Source organism: Mesocricetus auratus, unplaced genomic scaffold (assembly GCF_017639785.1).
Source record: "Mesocricetus auratus isolate SY011 unplaced genomic scaffold, BCM_Maur_2.0 Super-Scaffold_4256, whole genome shotgun sequence".
In the NCBI taxonomy this organism is placed as follows: Eukaryota; Metazoa; Chordata; class Mammalia; order Rodentia; family Cricetidae; genus Mesocricetus; species Mesocricetus auratus.
This window is the reverse complement of record NW_024429182.1, coordinates 23,502,006-23,519,172: the sequence shown is the minus strand read 5'-3', so window position 1 is coordinate 23,519,172 and position 17,167 is coordinate 23,502,006. Positions and strand designations below refer to the sequence as shown.

Here is a 17,167-nt window from a genome sequence, read left to right as displayed (position 1 = left end):
AGATCCACAGATCTTCACTCTCCCTCCTGTCCTTCAAATCCAATGCCCCAGCTCTGAGCAGACTACCTGTTGTGGCCTCTCCTCACTCTCTACCCCCCCCCATTCCCAGGGAACTAAGCAGATTCTAATGGAACACCCCACTTTCTTCTCTCTTGTGGACCACCCCCACCCCAGTCCATCCCCATTCATAAGCATTATCTCCCAATTCCTAGAAAATATTGTACCTGGAATCTTCAGTGGCCATACCAATCGGGGACCTCAGACGAATTTCTTGCCAGACAACACACAGCCACCACACCTCTAAGAGCCAGAAAGGGCAACAGAAACCAAGGAACAAAGCACCCACCCGACAGAGACAAGACTAGATATCAGCACTTAGAATTCCAGTCTTCCCAAACCTAGAAGCCTATATACCAATGTGAAAATAAGCAATAACAGCTAGTAAAATATGCCTCCACCGGAACCCAGCAAACCTACCACAGCAAGCCCTGGGTCCTGAGTATTGCAACAGAGCTGAAGCACAAGACAAAGACCTTAAATAGACTATGAATACGACGGAGGCCCTTAAAGAGGAAACAAATAAATCCCTTAAGGAAATCTAAGAAAACCCCAACAGTGGAAGGAAATGAGTAAAATAGTTCAAGATTTGAAAGTGGAACTAGAATGAACAAGGAAAAGCCAAACTGAGGAATAGCTGGAAATGAAAGACTTGGGACCATGACCAGGAGCCTCAGAGGTAAGCCTCACCCAACAAGAGATGGTACAAGAGATGGAAGAGAGAGTCTCAGGCATTGACAATATGATAGAAAAAAAATGAGTATGTCAAAGAAACAAAGCTAACACACACATCTGAGGGTCAGAGATGTTTTTTTCATGGTTTGACTTTGTATGTGCTAAATCAGTTTTAAAAATCAAACAAAACAATAACAGCAATGCAGAAATGTACGTATTTTGCAATGGAAGAACGACCCTGGTAGGTGATGAACACTTTCTTGGGCAATGTTTTTGTCTAGTTCTGATGACCAATGCATTCAAGGCTATGAAGACCCAGTCTGTTAGTTAACTTAGGTATTAATTATATTTGCACTGTTGTGACTATGGACATTGTACTGTTATGATTGATGGAAACAAATGCTTATTTTGGCTCATGACTTAAGAGGATTTTAGTACATTGGGATGGGGAGAGGAAGGCAAGTGGGGCAGTTCATTTCATGGCAGTGGGAGTATGTAGAGGAGGCTATTCACATCATGGTGGACCAGGAAGCAGAGAGAGCAACAGGAAATAGGGGCTAACTTCAAAGGTGCAGCTCTAGTAGTCTACCACCAGCTGGGCCCCATCTCCTAAAAGTTCCACATGGTTCCACACTTGCTCTATCGACTAGGGAATAAGTGTTCAAAGCATGAAGTAGTGGGGGGCATTCCGATTCACCCAGTCCAATCGGTAACAATAGAGAGGGGTTTGTTTCTTACAGACCATAATGTCTTTCTTTATAAAATGCTTATGTGTTCTACAAAGTTGTTGTTTTTGTTTGTTTGTTTGTTTGTTTTCTCGAGACAGGGTTTCTCTGAGGCTTTGGAGGCTGTCCTGCAAGTAGCTCTTGTAGTCCAGGCTGGTCTCGAACTCACAGAGATCCGCCTGCCTCTGCCTCTCAAGTGCTGGGATTAAAGGTGTGTGCCACCATGGCCCAGCATGTTCTACAGAGTTTTATCTTGCAAAATATCCAGTCCCCCACCACACACTGGCTTCCACCGGAATTTCTGGCACATAAGAGTTGGCCAGTAAATGTTGATGAATGGAGCCAATCAAGGCAGGGACACCAATTGAAAACAAACTCATGCTATGAAGGTATGTCCTGTTTTCTATCATCTTTTCTTCATCCTTCATCACTTGCTAGCAAGTGTATCATTTCCTTGCTAAGAAGAGCTTTCCCCTCATAGATTATTGAAGCTCTTTTTTTTAGGGAGGGGTGTGCTGGGAACTCAACTAAGGACTTTTTGTATACTCTAGGGAAGCATTTTATTACTGAGCTCTACTCCAGTCCATTCCTTATACTCTTAATTAAAAATAATAATTGTTACCATTATTGTAGGGGAGACTCTGTGTGTGTGTATGTGTGTGTGTGTGTGTGTGTGTGTGTTTAGATCAGAGGATACATTTGTGAAGTCAGTTCTCCCCTTGCACCTATATGTAAGTTCTGGTCATGAAACTCAGGTCATCAGGTTCTCATGGCAAGGACTTTACTGAACATTTTGCCAGGCCTATTCTTTTTGCATTCTGAATTCTTGTTATATTGATTTCTGACTTCCTAACTCAACATGTAGTTGGCTGATGGGTGGATGGGGAGTCTCACTTGATCTTTTCCTAGCTGAGCAAATAGTTGCATGAGGAATGGGAAGGAGGCTACACAATCAAGGAGAAACTCCTCCTGACAGCATGTCTTAATTGCACACCAAGCTTCCTAGTGTATTATTTTCCTGAAAGGGGATCCTTAAGACAAATTGTGAACAGTACCAGAAGCTACATTGCAAGGCAGAAAGGCTCTTTTGTGTTTGGTTTAAATAGATAGAAATAAATTATAGATCTACCAGCCATTTATTTGATGGGATACTTCCACTTTTGCCTGGCTTAGTCTCTCTCTCTCTCTCTCTCTCTCTCTCTCTCTCTCTCTCTCTCTCTCTCTCTCTCTCTCTCTCTCTCTCACACACACACACACACACAGAGAGAGAGAGAGAGAGACAGACAGACAGACAGACAGGGAGGGAGGGAGGGAGGGAGAGAGAGGGAGGGAGGGAGGAGAGGAGAACCTCTTTGTACTAAATTTGAGAAACGATTGTTTCCTTGTAGTTCTCTGAGACACGTGGGCTTTGGAGTCTAGTTGACGCATTTGTCTGAGGTGGCAGTGTAGTAGACGCTGGCAACTGGCTACTCTTGTTCATTGACGAAACTCCAGTTGTGCTCAGGGTTGCAGACACCCTTTTAAGAACAAGTATCTTCCCCAGCCTCCTAAATCTGGAATGTTCACAGTCTAGGTCTGGTCTCTGAGAGATAAGTGTAAGTTTCCTGCGTGGGGCGTTTCCAGGAAAGCCATTGTTTTCTTAACAAAACAGATGAGTGCAATTGGCACATGTGTTCTGTCCTTTACACTTCCCCTTCTTCCTGCCTGGAAATGTGGACCCCATGGGGGCGGGGGGTGGCACCCAGCTGTTGAGGAAGAAAGTCAGGCACCAAGAGTGACAGATAAAGAAGCTGCAGGGGCATGTGAGGCCTCTTTCTTAGGCAGCTGCCTCGGTCCCACCTCAAGACCTTAGTCACAAGAGAAGCACGAAAGCTCCACTCAGGGAAGCCTTTAGGTCAGTCATTTGGGGTCCAGTGTAATCCTAACTCACACAAGCGGAAAAGATAGGGGGATATGAAAATTGCAGGCTTTGAGAAAAACTTAGTGTACCTTGAAGATATTAGGAAGCAACGGTGCCCTGTCACAAATACCACTAGGCTTTGGACCGTCTAGATTTTTCAGTGGTTATTTAATTTCCTTCCCTTGCTCTTTCCTCCTTGCCTGCTTTCCTCTTTCTTCCTTCCTTCCCTCCCTCCCTCCTTCCTTCCTTTCACTCAAAATGTGTTAAGCAGCTCCTGTGCTATCCATATGCCATAATCACACAGCCAGTCTTTCTTCACTCAAATGATTATGTATTCCTTATTGTCCTAGATAGCTTTATGTCAACTTGCCATAGGTAGAGTCATCTAAGAGGAGGAAGCCTCAATTAAGAATATGCCTTCATATGATCAAACCTGTAGGGCATTTTCTTCATTATGGGAGAGGGTTCATCCCACTGTGGGTGGGGTCACCCCCAGGTTGCTTGTCCTGGGTTTTCTTTTTTTTTATTTATTTTTCAGTTTAAATTTAGATAAGAAACAAGGTTGCTTCACAAGTCAGTTCCAGGTCCCTCTCCCTTTCCCTCTCCTCCTCCTGTGCCCTCCCTTGTCCTGGGTTTTCAAAGAAAATATATTAAACAAGCCACGTGGAGCAAGCCAGTAAGCAACATCCATCCCTCCATGGCCTTTGCATCAGTTCCCGCCTCTGGGTTCCTGTCCTGACTTCCTCCAGTGATGAATAGTGATATGGAAGTGTAAGCCAAACAAACCCTTTCCTCCACAAGTTGCTTTGGCCATGGTGTTTCATCACGGTACTGGTAACACTAAGACCCTTGGTAAAGAAATCAGGTCAATGGAAGCAAGCATGGAGGGCAGTGAGAGCATGAACAATGCTGATCGACTAGATCTGGTCTGGTGAGGTTGTTGTATTTTTGGACCTGAGGTTTGATCTGAGTCTAGAAGGATACACAGGAGTTTGGCAAAGGCAGTGGACTGAGTGAGAGGCAGAAACGGCCAGTGTGGGGGCCTCAAGGCTGCAGAGCACTGCACTTTTAAGGAACTGAAAGTCGTCCCCTGTGACCGAAACATTGAGAGCAAAGGAGTAGCCCAGAGTCGCTCTGGTGCGGCAAACGGGGTCGGTTTGTCTTAACTATGTGTGCCTGCGTCCTAAAAACAATGGAGAGAACCTCAAGATTCTAAACTCTAGGGGTGAGTCTGAACTTACTTGAGTTTGAGAACCCAAATGTCATTCTAAACATCGTCCGCATCAGTTGAAGGATATGTGAGTGACATGTGGAAACACTCGGGACTGTCTTGTTGTGGAGCAAGAAGAATAAAACAAGTTGGATGAGGGGAGGCATGGGCTTCCAAGTGGAAAGATGACTTAGACAAATTGTTCTGAAGGCTGGAAAGGCAAGTTACAGGAGGGAACTTGAGGGTTTTGAGTACATGCGATGGATCTGAGGAGGGCAGTAACAAAAAGGTGAGTAGGGTTCGATTGAGGAGGGTTGCCCTGAGGAATGGGCAAAGGCAGGGAAGGAAGGAGGGAGGTGACTGCAGAGAAGACTCCTCAGGTTTCACTAGTGAGATGCACAGGACAGGGCAGATGCTGCAGGCAGGAGACCAAGGAGGAGGCTGTGCTGCATTATCAGAGCCACTCAGCTAATCAGCCCTAGTGAAAAGGAGTCGGTCCATTGGGTCCATATGATGTACAGCTATCAGGCGCCTCTGTGCCTCTCTCTTCCTGGAGACTCACACACAGTTTCTTGCTTTGTTTCTCCTGGAACACCAACTCACTCCAGGAGGCCCTTGGCTTCTGCTTGCCATTCACCAAGGTGTGTGGGAGTTTTGGGCTGCCATGTATGGTTGTTTGAATGAGAATGGCCCTCACAGGCTCATATAGTTGAGTCTTTGGTCCCCAGTTGGTAGAACTGTTTGGGAAGGATTAAGGGGGATGGCCTTGCTGGAGAAGGTGTGTCACTGGGGGCAGACTTGTGCCATTCCCAGACCCCGCTTCCTATTTGTGGATCAAGATGTGAGCTCTCGGCTGTTGCTGCTGCCATGCCTTTGCTTGACCACGGTGGAACTTGAATCCTTTGAAGTTAGAAGCTCCAAATTAAAGGCTTTCTTTTATAAATTGCCTCGGTTATGATGTTTTACCACAGCAACAGAACAGTAACCAAGACATCACAGAACCTGCAGGCTTGAATACACTGTATCTTACAGTTCCTGGCCCCACCACCATGAGCCGGTCTCTTTGTTTAGCAAAATAAGAAGCCATACCACTTTATGGTGACAAAGTGATTCCAACCAATAGAGTAACATGATAAATCTCACCCCATTTGTGCTGGTAGAAGCCCTAATGTTTTACATCGTTCCCAGTGTAATATTAGAATCAAATATACCAGGTCATAAATGCTGCTAAGCCTCACACTGTATAGATTTGTCAGCATTTGTTTAATTGTTTTCATTTCCCCACCATTTCCCTTTCTCTTTCCTTGCTTTCCTCCCTGCCTGTTTCTTTTCTTCCTTCCGTTCAGAATTTGTTGAGTGGTGAGATGTTACTCGCATTATTTCTACATTTGTTCGGTAACAGATTATTATCTGTTGCCAGAATGAGGACAAGGACTGTGTTTATCTCATCTCACCGTGTCTATTCCCGTATAATAAATTACCTCAAAACTTAGTGGCTTAAAACATAAGGTGACTCCCGCCAAAGAGGCAGATCATGTCTTGCTCAGCCATCATCAGAGAGGCTTCCTCCTGCAGCAGATGGGAACTAAAATGAGACCCATAGTCAGATATTACACAGGGAATGAAAGACCTCGGATCACACAGTCCTAAATGGATGTCTTCATCAAATCCCTCTCCACAGGGCTCAGGAAACCTCTTGGAGAGGAGGTAGAAAGAGTATAAGAGCCAAAGGGGATGGAGGACACCAGGAAAACAAGGTCCTCCAAATCAATATGACAAAGCTCATATGAACTCTCAGAGTCTGGGGCAGCACGGGCTGGTCAGCACCAGGTCCTTCATGTATATATCTATGGCTTCCAGCTAGCTTAGTGTTTTTTAAGTGGGATTCCTGAGTGTGAGAGGAGTGGGTCTCTAATTCTTGTGCCTTCTCTCTGGCTCTTTTCCTTCTGTTTTTGTCTAATTCCAATGTGATAATTTTTGTTTTATCTTATTATATTTTATTTTATTTAAGAAACCAACACCAGACATTTAGTAACCTCTGTGGGTTAGGAATTTGGAAGTTGGCCTGGGTGACTGTGACTTTGAGGTCTGTCATGAAGTCAGTCAGGATGCTGGCTGATGCGTCGGTCCTCTGAAGGGCTTCCAAGATGGCACATTCTTGTGCTTTTGGATTATCACATGGGCAAGACCACAGAGCTGCCTGAGTATCCTCACAGCATGGTAACTGGTTTCCTTGGAGCAAACGATCCATCACTGAGTAAGGAGGAAGATGGATGCCTTGCCTTTGATGACCTAATCTCAGAAGTCAAACATGGCCCTTGCTGTATCTGCTTGTTAGGAGCGAGTCATTAAGACTGGCCAACATTGAAAGGGAGGGGAATTAGGCTCTCTTGCTTTATAAAATGATTTGTAGATGTTTTTCGGAACTACTACAAACTGTTCTAACCTCAGCACCTGAACAGTGCCTGCCAGCTATTGGATGTTTAATACTAGTTTGTGAAATAGTGTTGTTCTCTCTCCCAGACTTGGGCACTAGCAGTGAGAGAGTGGGCCTCACTCACATTAAGGAACGGACACTTGAACTTTGGTGCCTTTCTCATGCGTCCCATCAGGAAATGGAGTGTGAGCACCTGTTCTTTCTTCGGGTGTTGATGTGAGCCTGGGAGAAGAGCTCAGGGGGCCCACTGGGTCCTGAGAATAGATGCCACTAGTGAGTTAGAAGTCTACCTCCATAGTTACAATATGAATCTCTAATTATTATCTTGAGGCACAGATAATTTGCATATCTACTTCACCTATCTCTGAAGACTTGGCATCTCTTGATCAAACAGGTGCAAGTTAGAGTGGCTATTCTGGCACGCATGCCTCAACAGGGGAACGGAATAACAGGATGCTCAAGACAGCCATCTCCTCTCTTCTTTTCTCTTCCTTTTAATATCTTCTCCTTCAGCTTCTCCTCAGCGGGCCATGGCGGTCCACATCTGTAATCCAAGAACTCGGGGGAAGAGGCAGAAGTATCAACAGTTCAAGTTTAGCCTAAGCTACATAGGGTATTCCGGGCTACCCTACACTACACGAAACCCTTTCTAAAAAAACGAGCAACCTTTCCTCTTCCCCTAGTCATTTGCCCTCATTTAGCTGTAAGAGCCAAGGATGGTGCCATGCACCCACAGACAAAACTTCTCAGGAGGCTGAAGTGGGAGGATGACTTGAGATCAGGAGTTCAAGGTCAGTTTGGGTAATTTAGTGAGACCATGCCTAAGGAAGAGGGAGGTAGAGAAAGTACACAACACAATAATCACTGTAGTGATACATCATTTATGATTTATTAAAGTTTTTCTGAGGATTCAGAAAGCAAAGTCAGCCACAATCCATAGAAGCCAGGCACACATCTCTAACCCCAGCAGCCAGAAGCTAGGAGGTGGTGGTACACACTTTTAATTCTAGGACTCAGGATTAAAAGGTAGATGGATCTCTGTGAGCCCAAGGCCACCCAGATCTACACAAGATTGACCCAGTCCTAAAGAGAAACAGCTCACACAAAGATGATTTCAGCACCTGGGGTCACACACCTTTAATCCCAGCATGAGGGAGGTATATAAGACAGGAGCAAGTCATTAAGTAGGAGACATTCATTCTCCAGTCACACTGAGGAGAGGCAGCAGTTCAAGGCTTGGTGAAGAGCTTGTGGATCGGTCCTTTCAGCCTGAGCTAGAGGTGAGAGCTCGTGGCTGGTTGCTTTGCTTTTCTGTTCTTCAGCTTGAAGTCTGCTTCCCAACATCAGTCTCTGGGTCACATATTAATTCATGTTACAAATCACGTCTATCTGGCATTCGCTTCTTTTATTCTGTTACAGCATGTTCTTCCCAAGGCCATCAATGACTCCATTGCCTTACCAGAGCCATATTTTTCTTGGTCTTGGAGCATCTGACTTGTCAGCCATGACCTTTGAGACTTTGTTTCTGACTTGGTGCTGTCACATGTTTCTGGCTTTCTGAAGCTGCCATAGCTGGAGGTCAGAAGAGAGAGATGGATGGGACAGTGAGGTTGGTATCGCTCTGACCGCTGCCTTCATCTTCCAGGGTTGCTCTCCCCATGTGCCTGCCTCAGTTCCAATTTTCTCTTTTTGTAAGGGTGCCAGCAAGTCTGAATTACCTCTTTCCCCGCAGCTCCATCTTAGTTGACTGACATTTCTGTTATTCCTATTTCCAAATACATTCATGTGCTGACGTTCTGAAGCGTTATTCATCAATCTTCAAGACTTTGCTTACACTCGGTCCTGTCCTTGGCCTCTGCTGAGAAAATCCATCCTTCATATCACCTTACAATTAAGGATACCCAAAGGCTTTTGCCATGGAGTTTTGGGGCGACTGGTCCAGTAGCCGAGCTGATAATATTCAGATGTTTTAAGGTCCCTTTAAATTTATAACGTCAAAACTGGATTTATCTTTCCTCAGTGTTGTTGCTTCTCAGGAGTGTTCCAGTCTCAATTGGCTCCACGGTCCATTTGGTTAACGTGAATACCAGAGAAACAAAGTGGTCAGACACTAGAGAGTTCTCACCTCTACCAATGCTCAGACCAAAGGGGGGATCCTGTCCTCAGACTGCATCCTCAGACTGCTTAGACTGCGCTGTTCCTCAGACTGCACTGCTCCTCAGACTGCATTGAGCTCCTGTCTCCTCCCACTTTATAGTCCTCTCCCACCCAGCCCCATCACTTAGTGCTGTGATTAAAGGCATGCCACTCTAAGTGCTGGGATCACCTTTGTATGAGCTCTGTTTCTCTTTTAGACAGATTCAGTCTTGTATAGCCTAGGGTCGACTTGAACTAAGAGAGATCCCTCTGCCTCTGTCTCCAGAATGCTGGGATTAAAGGTGTGTGCCACCACCACCTGGCCTCTATGGCTAACTAGTGTGGCTAGATTTGCACTCTGATCTTCAGACAAGCTTTGTTAGATCATAAACAAAATATCACCACATTTGCCCTCTTCAATACATCTTGCTGGCATGAATGTGTAGGACTGTTGTCCTACTTTGGTTGTGATAGAACACTGACCAAAACTAACTTGGGGAGGATAGGGTTTATTTGTTTTACTGCACATCATGAAAGGAAATCAGGGTAAGAGCTCAAGTACGGAACTGAAGCAGAGACCGTGGAGGAACACTGCTTACAGGCTTGTTTCATCTGCTTGTGATTAGGCAGCTTTCTTGTACCTCTCAGGACCATCTGCTCAGGGGTGGCACCGCCCATAGTCAGCTGGGCCCTCCTGCATCAATCAGCAACCAAGAAAATGCCCTGCAGGCCAGTCTGATGGAGACAATTCTTCAACTGATGTTCCCTCTTGCCAGGTGTGTCAAGCTGATAACCAATATTGGCCACCATATCCCTCAAATCCAGTTGACCAAGAAAAATACAAATTTATCTTTTTCCTCTGTTATTAAGTTAATGATTGATTTATATTTTTATTTCGCCTGATGGCAGAAAACAGTTTTATAAAATTTTGAGTAAATGACAAATTCCTATACTGTGATTTTTCATTTATTACTTTAAGATAAGTTATATTTCATATATTTATATTAATATCAACAATATTTGAGGCTATCAGTACTTTTGTGGAAGCACAGTTTTGCAATATGTGAACTTTTGGCCAATGCATTATTTATGAGCCTTCACGACAGTTCCCCTTATCCAACCTTCGTAAGACACTCTAGAAATCTGTCAGTCTATCATGTAGTCCCATACAGAAATCATGGATAGGAAGGGAGTGCGTTATAGTTTGAAGGAAGGGGCTGGTGAGATGTCTCAGCAGTGGAGAGTACTGGCCACTCTTCCAGAAGACCAGGGTTCAGTTCCCAGCATTCCTACGACAGCTCACGACCTTCTGTAACTCCAGGGATTTGTCACCCTTTCCTGACCTCAACGGGCTCTGTGTGCATGGGGTGCACAGACATACATATAGACAAAACCCGTATACATAAAAACAAAAAAAATCTCAAAAAATTGAAAGTTTGATAGCTGTCAAGTTGTCTTTTAAAGAGTTTATGAGAATTTATGTTCTCACAAGCAGCACTAAACTGCTTATTTCTCCACATCTGCACCAACAGTGGACATCATCAAACTTAACAATATTTCTGATACCTTGTTTCTCTTGTATTTTTCAAGTATGGATAAAAAGAACCTTTTAAAATTATATTATGTTGTAGTATAATATTACTGTTCAATTTAATATGAATACTTTTTCATTCAAATAAATAAACGCCACTTTTAGGAATTTGTACAAATTCCTAGTTACAAAATTGGGCCAGAATCATTTGGGTGGGGAGATGGAGTGCAAATAAGAGTAAGATGTTTATTACTAAGGAGTCTTAGGGGGAACTTTTACCTTAGAATTACTATCTAACATTAGAATTACTGTCTAATATTAAGAGTCTAAGCCAGCGCTACCATAAAAAATATTACAGGAACTTCAAGTGCAATTCAATGACATATTTTAAATAAAATATTTGAAAAATAATATTATTTCATTGTGTAATCACCATAAAAATGTTAATGAGACCTCTTTTTCTTTCTACTTTTTGGTATGTTTGTGTGTGTGGTGTATGTGTGTCTTAGGGTTTCTCTTGCGGTGACAAAGGAAAGTATTTAATTGGAGTGGCTTACAGTTTCAAAGGTTTAGCCCATTATCATCGTGATAGGACATGGTGGCATGCAGACAGACATGGTGCTGGAGAAGGAGCTGAGAGTGGAGAAGGAGCTACATCTTGATCCCTCAGGCAACAGGAAGTAGTCTGAGACACTGGATGTAGCTTGAGCACATAGGAGATCTCAAAGTCGGCATCCACATTTACACACTTCCTCCAACAAGTCCTTACCTATTTCAACAAGGCCAAACATCATAACAGTGTCACTCCCTTTGGGGAGCATTTTCTTCCACACCACTACAGTGTGTGTGTATGTGTGTATGTGTGTGTGCACGTGCATGCGTGCATGCGTGCATGCATGCATGAATGCAGACACCCATGTGAGAGTGTGCTGAGGCCATAGAAAGATGCTGGATGTCTTCCTCTGTCACTATTCACCTTATTGCTGTGAGACAAGGTCTCTTGCTGAATCAGTTCAGTGTTTCAGCTTTGTCCTGGATGGCCAGTGAGGCCCTGGGGCCTGCCTGTCTCATTCCCGCAGTACCAGGCTTGTAGACACACACATAGCCACAGTCCTCCCATGATTTTTATGTGAGTATGGAGAATTTAAGCTCAAGAGCTTTCTTAATGAGAGATCTCACCCACACCCTCCATTTTGAGACAGGGTCTTGTGTTCTCTTCTATCTTAGATGACTTTGAACTTTGATCCTCCTGGGTGTGTGCCATTGTGCCCACTTGTATGCTATTTTGGAGGTCAAACCCAGGGCTTCCTGAATGCTAGGAAAGCAGTCTACCAACAGAACTGCAATATCTGACCCAATTATATCTTTTCTTCTAATTCTTCTCACTCCAGTGAGCATTTAACATAGTCACATCTCAAATGGTCAATAGCCACATGTGGCAAATGATAAGAAGTGGTAAAGACAGTTGCTGTTGTTAAAACCTGGATAGATTAGCCTGGTGCATAACAACTTGCCCAATTTTTGAGGCAAAGTTCAGTATCTTTTAGAAAGGAGGTACTTAACTGGGACTTGTTTTTCTTTTGCTTTCTTTTTTATTTTATTTTATTTTGTTTTGTTTTCGGGTTTTCAAGATAGGACTTCTCCGTGTAGCTTTGGAGCCTGTCCTGGAACTCGATCTATAGACTAGGCTGGCCTTGAACTTTCAGAGATTGCCTTAATCCTAGCACACAGGAGGCAGAGGCAGGTGTCCACCACTGCCCGGCTCAAGGTTTGTTTTTCTAATGGAACTTTTTTTTTTCATTTTTTCCAGTTGAGTGTTTCATTTCTTATTTTATGTAGATTTGCCCAGAACACCTCCCTGTAGCCAGGAATCATTGTTAATCATGAAACAGAAAACAATTCATACATTTTGTTTTTCCAAAATGAAAGATGCTTTAAGAATGTGTTTTCATAAGATTTGCCAAAATTTTTACATTACACAATAGCTTCCCCCCTCCCCTCTTCCTTTTGGAGTATTGATGGGTGGATGAAGCTTGGACCAAAACCATTGACAGTGGTTGGGAAAGCAAAACAATGACAGCAAAAGCAAACTTTTGGGGAAGTAGCACTTTCAGGAAGTGTCTCATCTTCAGAGGGTGCTGGGATTTGTGTTGATGGTCAGAGTCTGGGGAGACTAACGACCATGCAGAGGGCCACAGGCCACATTAGAACTAGACTCCCCCAGGCAGCATTTCCCAGGATCTGCTGCTCAGAGTTTGCCCCCACAAATCATCTCTTAGGCAAATGTTAACCCATTTATCCCTCTCTCTCTCAACTGGTTTTTCCGATAGGGTTTCTCTGTGTAGCTTTGGTTACCCAGGAACTCACTCTGTAGACCAGGCCTCGAACTCCTAGAGATCTGCCTGCCTCTGCTGGGATTTAAGGCATGTGCCATCATGACTGACTTCATCCAGGCTGTTTGAGGCAGAGACTTGTTAAGTGGCCGAGGCTGGCCTTGAACTTGGGCTTAGCCTCCTGAGGGTGAGCTTCACACGCATTCTGTAAGAGATTCATAATAAGATGTGTGTAGTCAGAACTGCCCACCAGTTCCCAAATAACCAACTTGAAGCCTTAATATTAATAGTCTACCCTTGTTACTAGCTAACTCTTACATTTAAATTAACACACACACACACACACACACACACACACACACACACACATATTTGGTTTTTTGAGATAGGGTATCCCTGTGTAGCTTTGGAGCCTATCCTGGAACTAGCTCTTGTAGACCAAACTGATCTTGAACTCACAGGGATCTGCCTGCCTCTGCCTCCCAAGTGCTGGGATTAAAGGCGTGCGCCACCACCACTGGGCAAATTAACCCATATTTTTATATATGCTTTGCCATGGTGCTGGGCACTTTTTCTATGCATGGCATGTTCATCTTGCTTCTTTCTGTGTCTGCTAGCTACTTCTCTGACTCTTCCTTTCTTCTTCCCATAATTACCTGTTTGGCTCTCCCCCGACCTTATTCTGTCTAGCTATTGGCCAGTCAGCTTCTATATTAAACCAATCACAGTGACGCATATTCACACAGTGTAAAGAAATATCCACAGGTGTGAAAAGCTGTTTGAACATGGAGGCCCTAATGAATTAGAAGTATCTGTAGAATACCAGTTGGGAAAGCCCTTCAGGTCATTTAGCTCTGCTGAATTGGCTCATGGTTTTTTAAAAATAATTTATCAAACTTTATTTTGACAAGAAGGTATCAGATCCCCTGGAATCAGAGTTACAGACAGTTGTGCACTGCCGTGTGGGTGCTGGGAATTGAAATTGGGTCTCTGGAAGAACAGCCAGGGCTCTTAATCATTAAGCTATCTCTCCAGTCCCCAACTTGCTCATCGTATAAGAGCAGGCAGAGAGAGGGCTTGCTTACCACAGCCACAGAGAGAACTAAAATTCAGACTTTCCAATGCCTCTGTCCGTTTCTCTTTTGCTAGAAGCATAACCAGCATTGATCAAACACTTGCTGAACGTTAGGTGCTGGGCTAGACACTTTTCACAAATTTCAATAACTAAAAAATATCCTCCGGAGAGAAAGCATTTTAGGTTTAAAGGAAAAAAAAAAACACCACGTGGCTTTTCCATTGGCATCTTTCATTTTCTTAAACAGAAGCAGCTAGCACACAAGCCGTTCTCCCATTTCAGATTCGAAGTGTGTAAAGGTCTCTAGGTGGTCTCTGCTGGGCTGTGTTTTGAAAGCTAAATAAGCATGGATTCACAGCAAAAACTCAGCACATTGTAGCTACGGTTTGAAAGGCAGCTATGCTCACCACTATACCGTCATTGCGGGTCAGTTAAGGTTTGGAAAACACCTTTCCCAGCCTGCCTTTCTTAGCTTTTGTTCATTAAGTACTTTTCTTTCTTTCTCTTTTTATTCCTCCATCTCTTTTCCTTCTTTCTTTCCCTTCCTTCCTGTTTCTTTCCTTCCTCCTTCCCTCCCTCCTTTCACTCCCCCTCCCTCTCCTTGCCTTTAATATCTCTCTTTGGTATTAAAGGCAACTTTTGTTGAGACTCCAAATGTTTTGATTTGTGGATACCAGCGTGCGAGCACGCGAGGACCTGAGCATCATCTGAAGGCAACCAGAGGCCCAGATGGGGTAAGGACTGTGCCTAAGGTCAATGGAATAACTGCTGAGATCAGAGTGCTGCTACAGGGGTCTGTGGAGATGGCCATGCAAGCAGCAGGACCTCAGGTCAATCCCCAGAACCATGTAACCAAGCTGGGCATGATAGTGCATGCCAGAAGCAGAGAAAGAGTGTCCCCAGAACTCAGTGACCAGCCACGCTAATCAGCAAGTTCCAGGCCAAGTGAAAGGCTCTGTCTCAAAAACCAGCTTGAGCAGCACCTAGGGAATGACAGCTGAGGTTGACCTCCGGCCTCCAGATGTGCACATACAGATGTGTACACACATGCCCTGTACGAATGCAGAATGCAATCTGAGTAGCAATGGTAGTGCCCAAAGGCTCGGGCTTTTGGTTATTTTGTTCAATCTTAGATTCTTCAACGTCCCTTGAAGGTACCCGGTGGCCCTCAGCAGTTGTCTCAGAGTGAAAAGGGAACCTCTTTTCACATTCAGCACTTCAGAATCCCTTGAGGTGAGGTGTAGATTGTCCAAGGGCCTCACACAGAATATGTTCTCAGAGATACGGGGGTGTTGGTTTTAGAATAACAGCAATCCACAAGGAAAGCTCAACATGGCAGGGCTCGTAGAACTGGGACACCCAGTTCTCAGCCCTTTGGGTCAAGCTTTCCCACCACAGTGACTCCAACAGAGGAGTCTCAAAAGCATAATGTGGAGACTCTGTGAAGGAGAGTGCACAGTATGAGATCCAGGAAGGTGGGATCAGACAGGGGGAACACGTGGAGGGGGGGTGTTCACGGGGGTGGGGATGGGTGTTGTGGGAGGCATCAAAGAAGTGTCAGTGAGAGAGCCTAGGAGACAGGGATGAATCAGAGGCCCCCTTAGCAACATGGATGACAGGGATGAATCAGAGGCCCCCTTAGCAACGTGGATACAGATTCTGAGCCTTGGCTTTACAAGGAGCTCTGATGTTAGTTCTTCAGGCACAGCTATTTTATGGAGGAGACTACTCAGAATTAGGAGCTAAAACCAGCATGCTCTCAGGCCCTCCATCACTTCCCTTGTAAAATGGGGAAAAAAGGGCTCACGTGAGTACCAAAGTCCTGTCTAGATACAAGAACCCTATCTAGGACCACATTAAAATAATAAAATGACATGAGTTCAATTACTTAATTTTTTATAGCCCTAATTTTATTCCCATCAGAGGGTTAGCCAAATAGACTGAACTTAGTAGAACTCTTTGATGCTCCAAGTTCCTGCAGGAATTTGATCTCAGTTTCTCCTGGAGGATGTTAAAACTGCTACATTGGTTTGGAGATTCAACACCAGGAAGTCTAGAAGACAGAAGTTGAGTACAGATCTGGGAAGGTGGCTCAGTGGGAAAGCAGTTGCCATTTGATGTGAAGGCTGGAGTTTGGGTCCCCACACACATGTAATGCTGGCAGTGCGATGGCCTCTGTCATTCTAGCACCCAGGAGGCAGAGACTGGGAGCCAGCTGGCTAGCCAGATGAACTGCATTGGCAAGCTCTGGGTTCAAGTGAAAAACCAGACCTCAATATACAAGGTGGAGAGTGATCAAGGTAGATCCTCTGTGTCAATTTCTCCCCTCTACATTCATGTGCGCAAATCTGTGTAAGAACACCAGCGCGTGTGCGGACACACACACACACACACACACATACAACCATACATATTAAAAAAAAAAAGAATTAGTGGGCTACTCACCAGGTGTTAAGACTAAAACCCAGCTCCTACACGTAGTCTACAAGTCTTGCGCCATCTGGCTTTTCCTTACTTTCCAGCCTGGTGACATTCCCTCTGTGTCTTCTTGACCCCTCAAAGCTGTCTGTCATAGCTATTTTCTGGAGCTCTTTCCTGCTCTCCTAGTTGGCCTAGATGATTCAGGCCTTGCCATTGCATAGGTCAGGTCTTCACTGACTCCCTCATTAAAAGCAGACCGCTCGGTCCTTATCTCTTCAGAGCACCGAATGGTGTTTGCATTACACATTTATTTGTGAATTTATCCTAGTGTTTGTTTCCCTAGGTATGCTGGAAAATTCTAAGTCATGTCTTTGGGGTTTTTTCCCCTGTGTTTACCACTATTTCCTGGTACAGAGTGGTGATTCAGGGAAGATTTGCTTTGTAGTGGAGGAGGAAGTTACTTAGTAGCCTGAATTTGATCCCTAGCACCCAGATAAAAGAACCTGATGCAGTAGCCTGTTTGTAATGCCAGCAGTGGGGGTGGGGGGTGGGGGAGACAGGCAGATCCCTGGGGCTCACTGGCCAGCTTGGTGAGCCCCAGGCCACTGCAAGACCTTGTTTCAAAAAACAAGGTAGATGACATCTAAAGGACACCCGAGATTGACCT

General features: G+C 44.5%; 1 long non-coding RNA gene across 1 annotated transcript; it reads right to left on the bottom strand.

Moving 5' to 3' along the window:
• Positions 1-12,578: 12,578 nt before the first annotated feature.
• Positions 12,579-16,869, bottom strand: LOC121134273. The gene is made up of 2 exons (XR_005871342.1): positions 16,525-16,869; positions 12,579-13,209 (listed from the first exon to the last, which is right to left on the bottom strand). It is a non-coding gene; the product is annotated as an uncharacterized LOC121134273 (long non-coding RNA).
• Between the last annotated feature and the right edge of the window lie 298 nt (positions 16,870-17,167).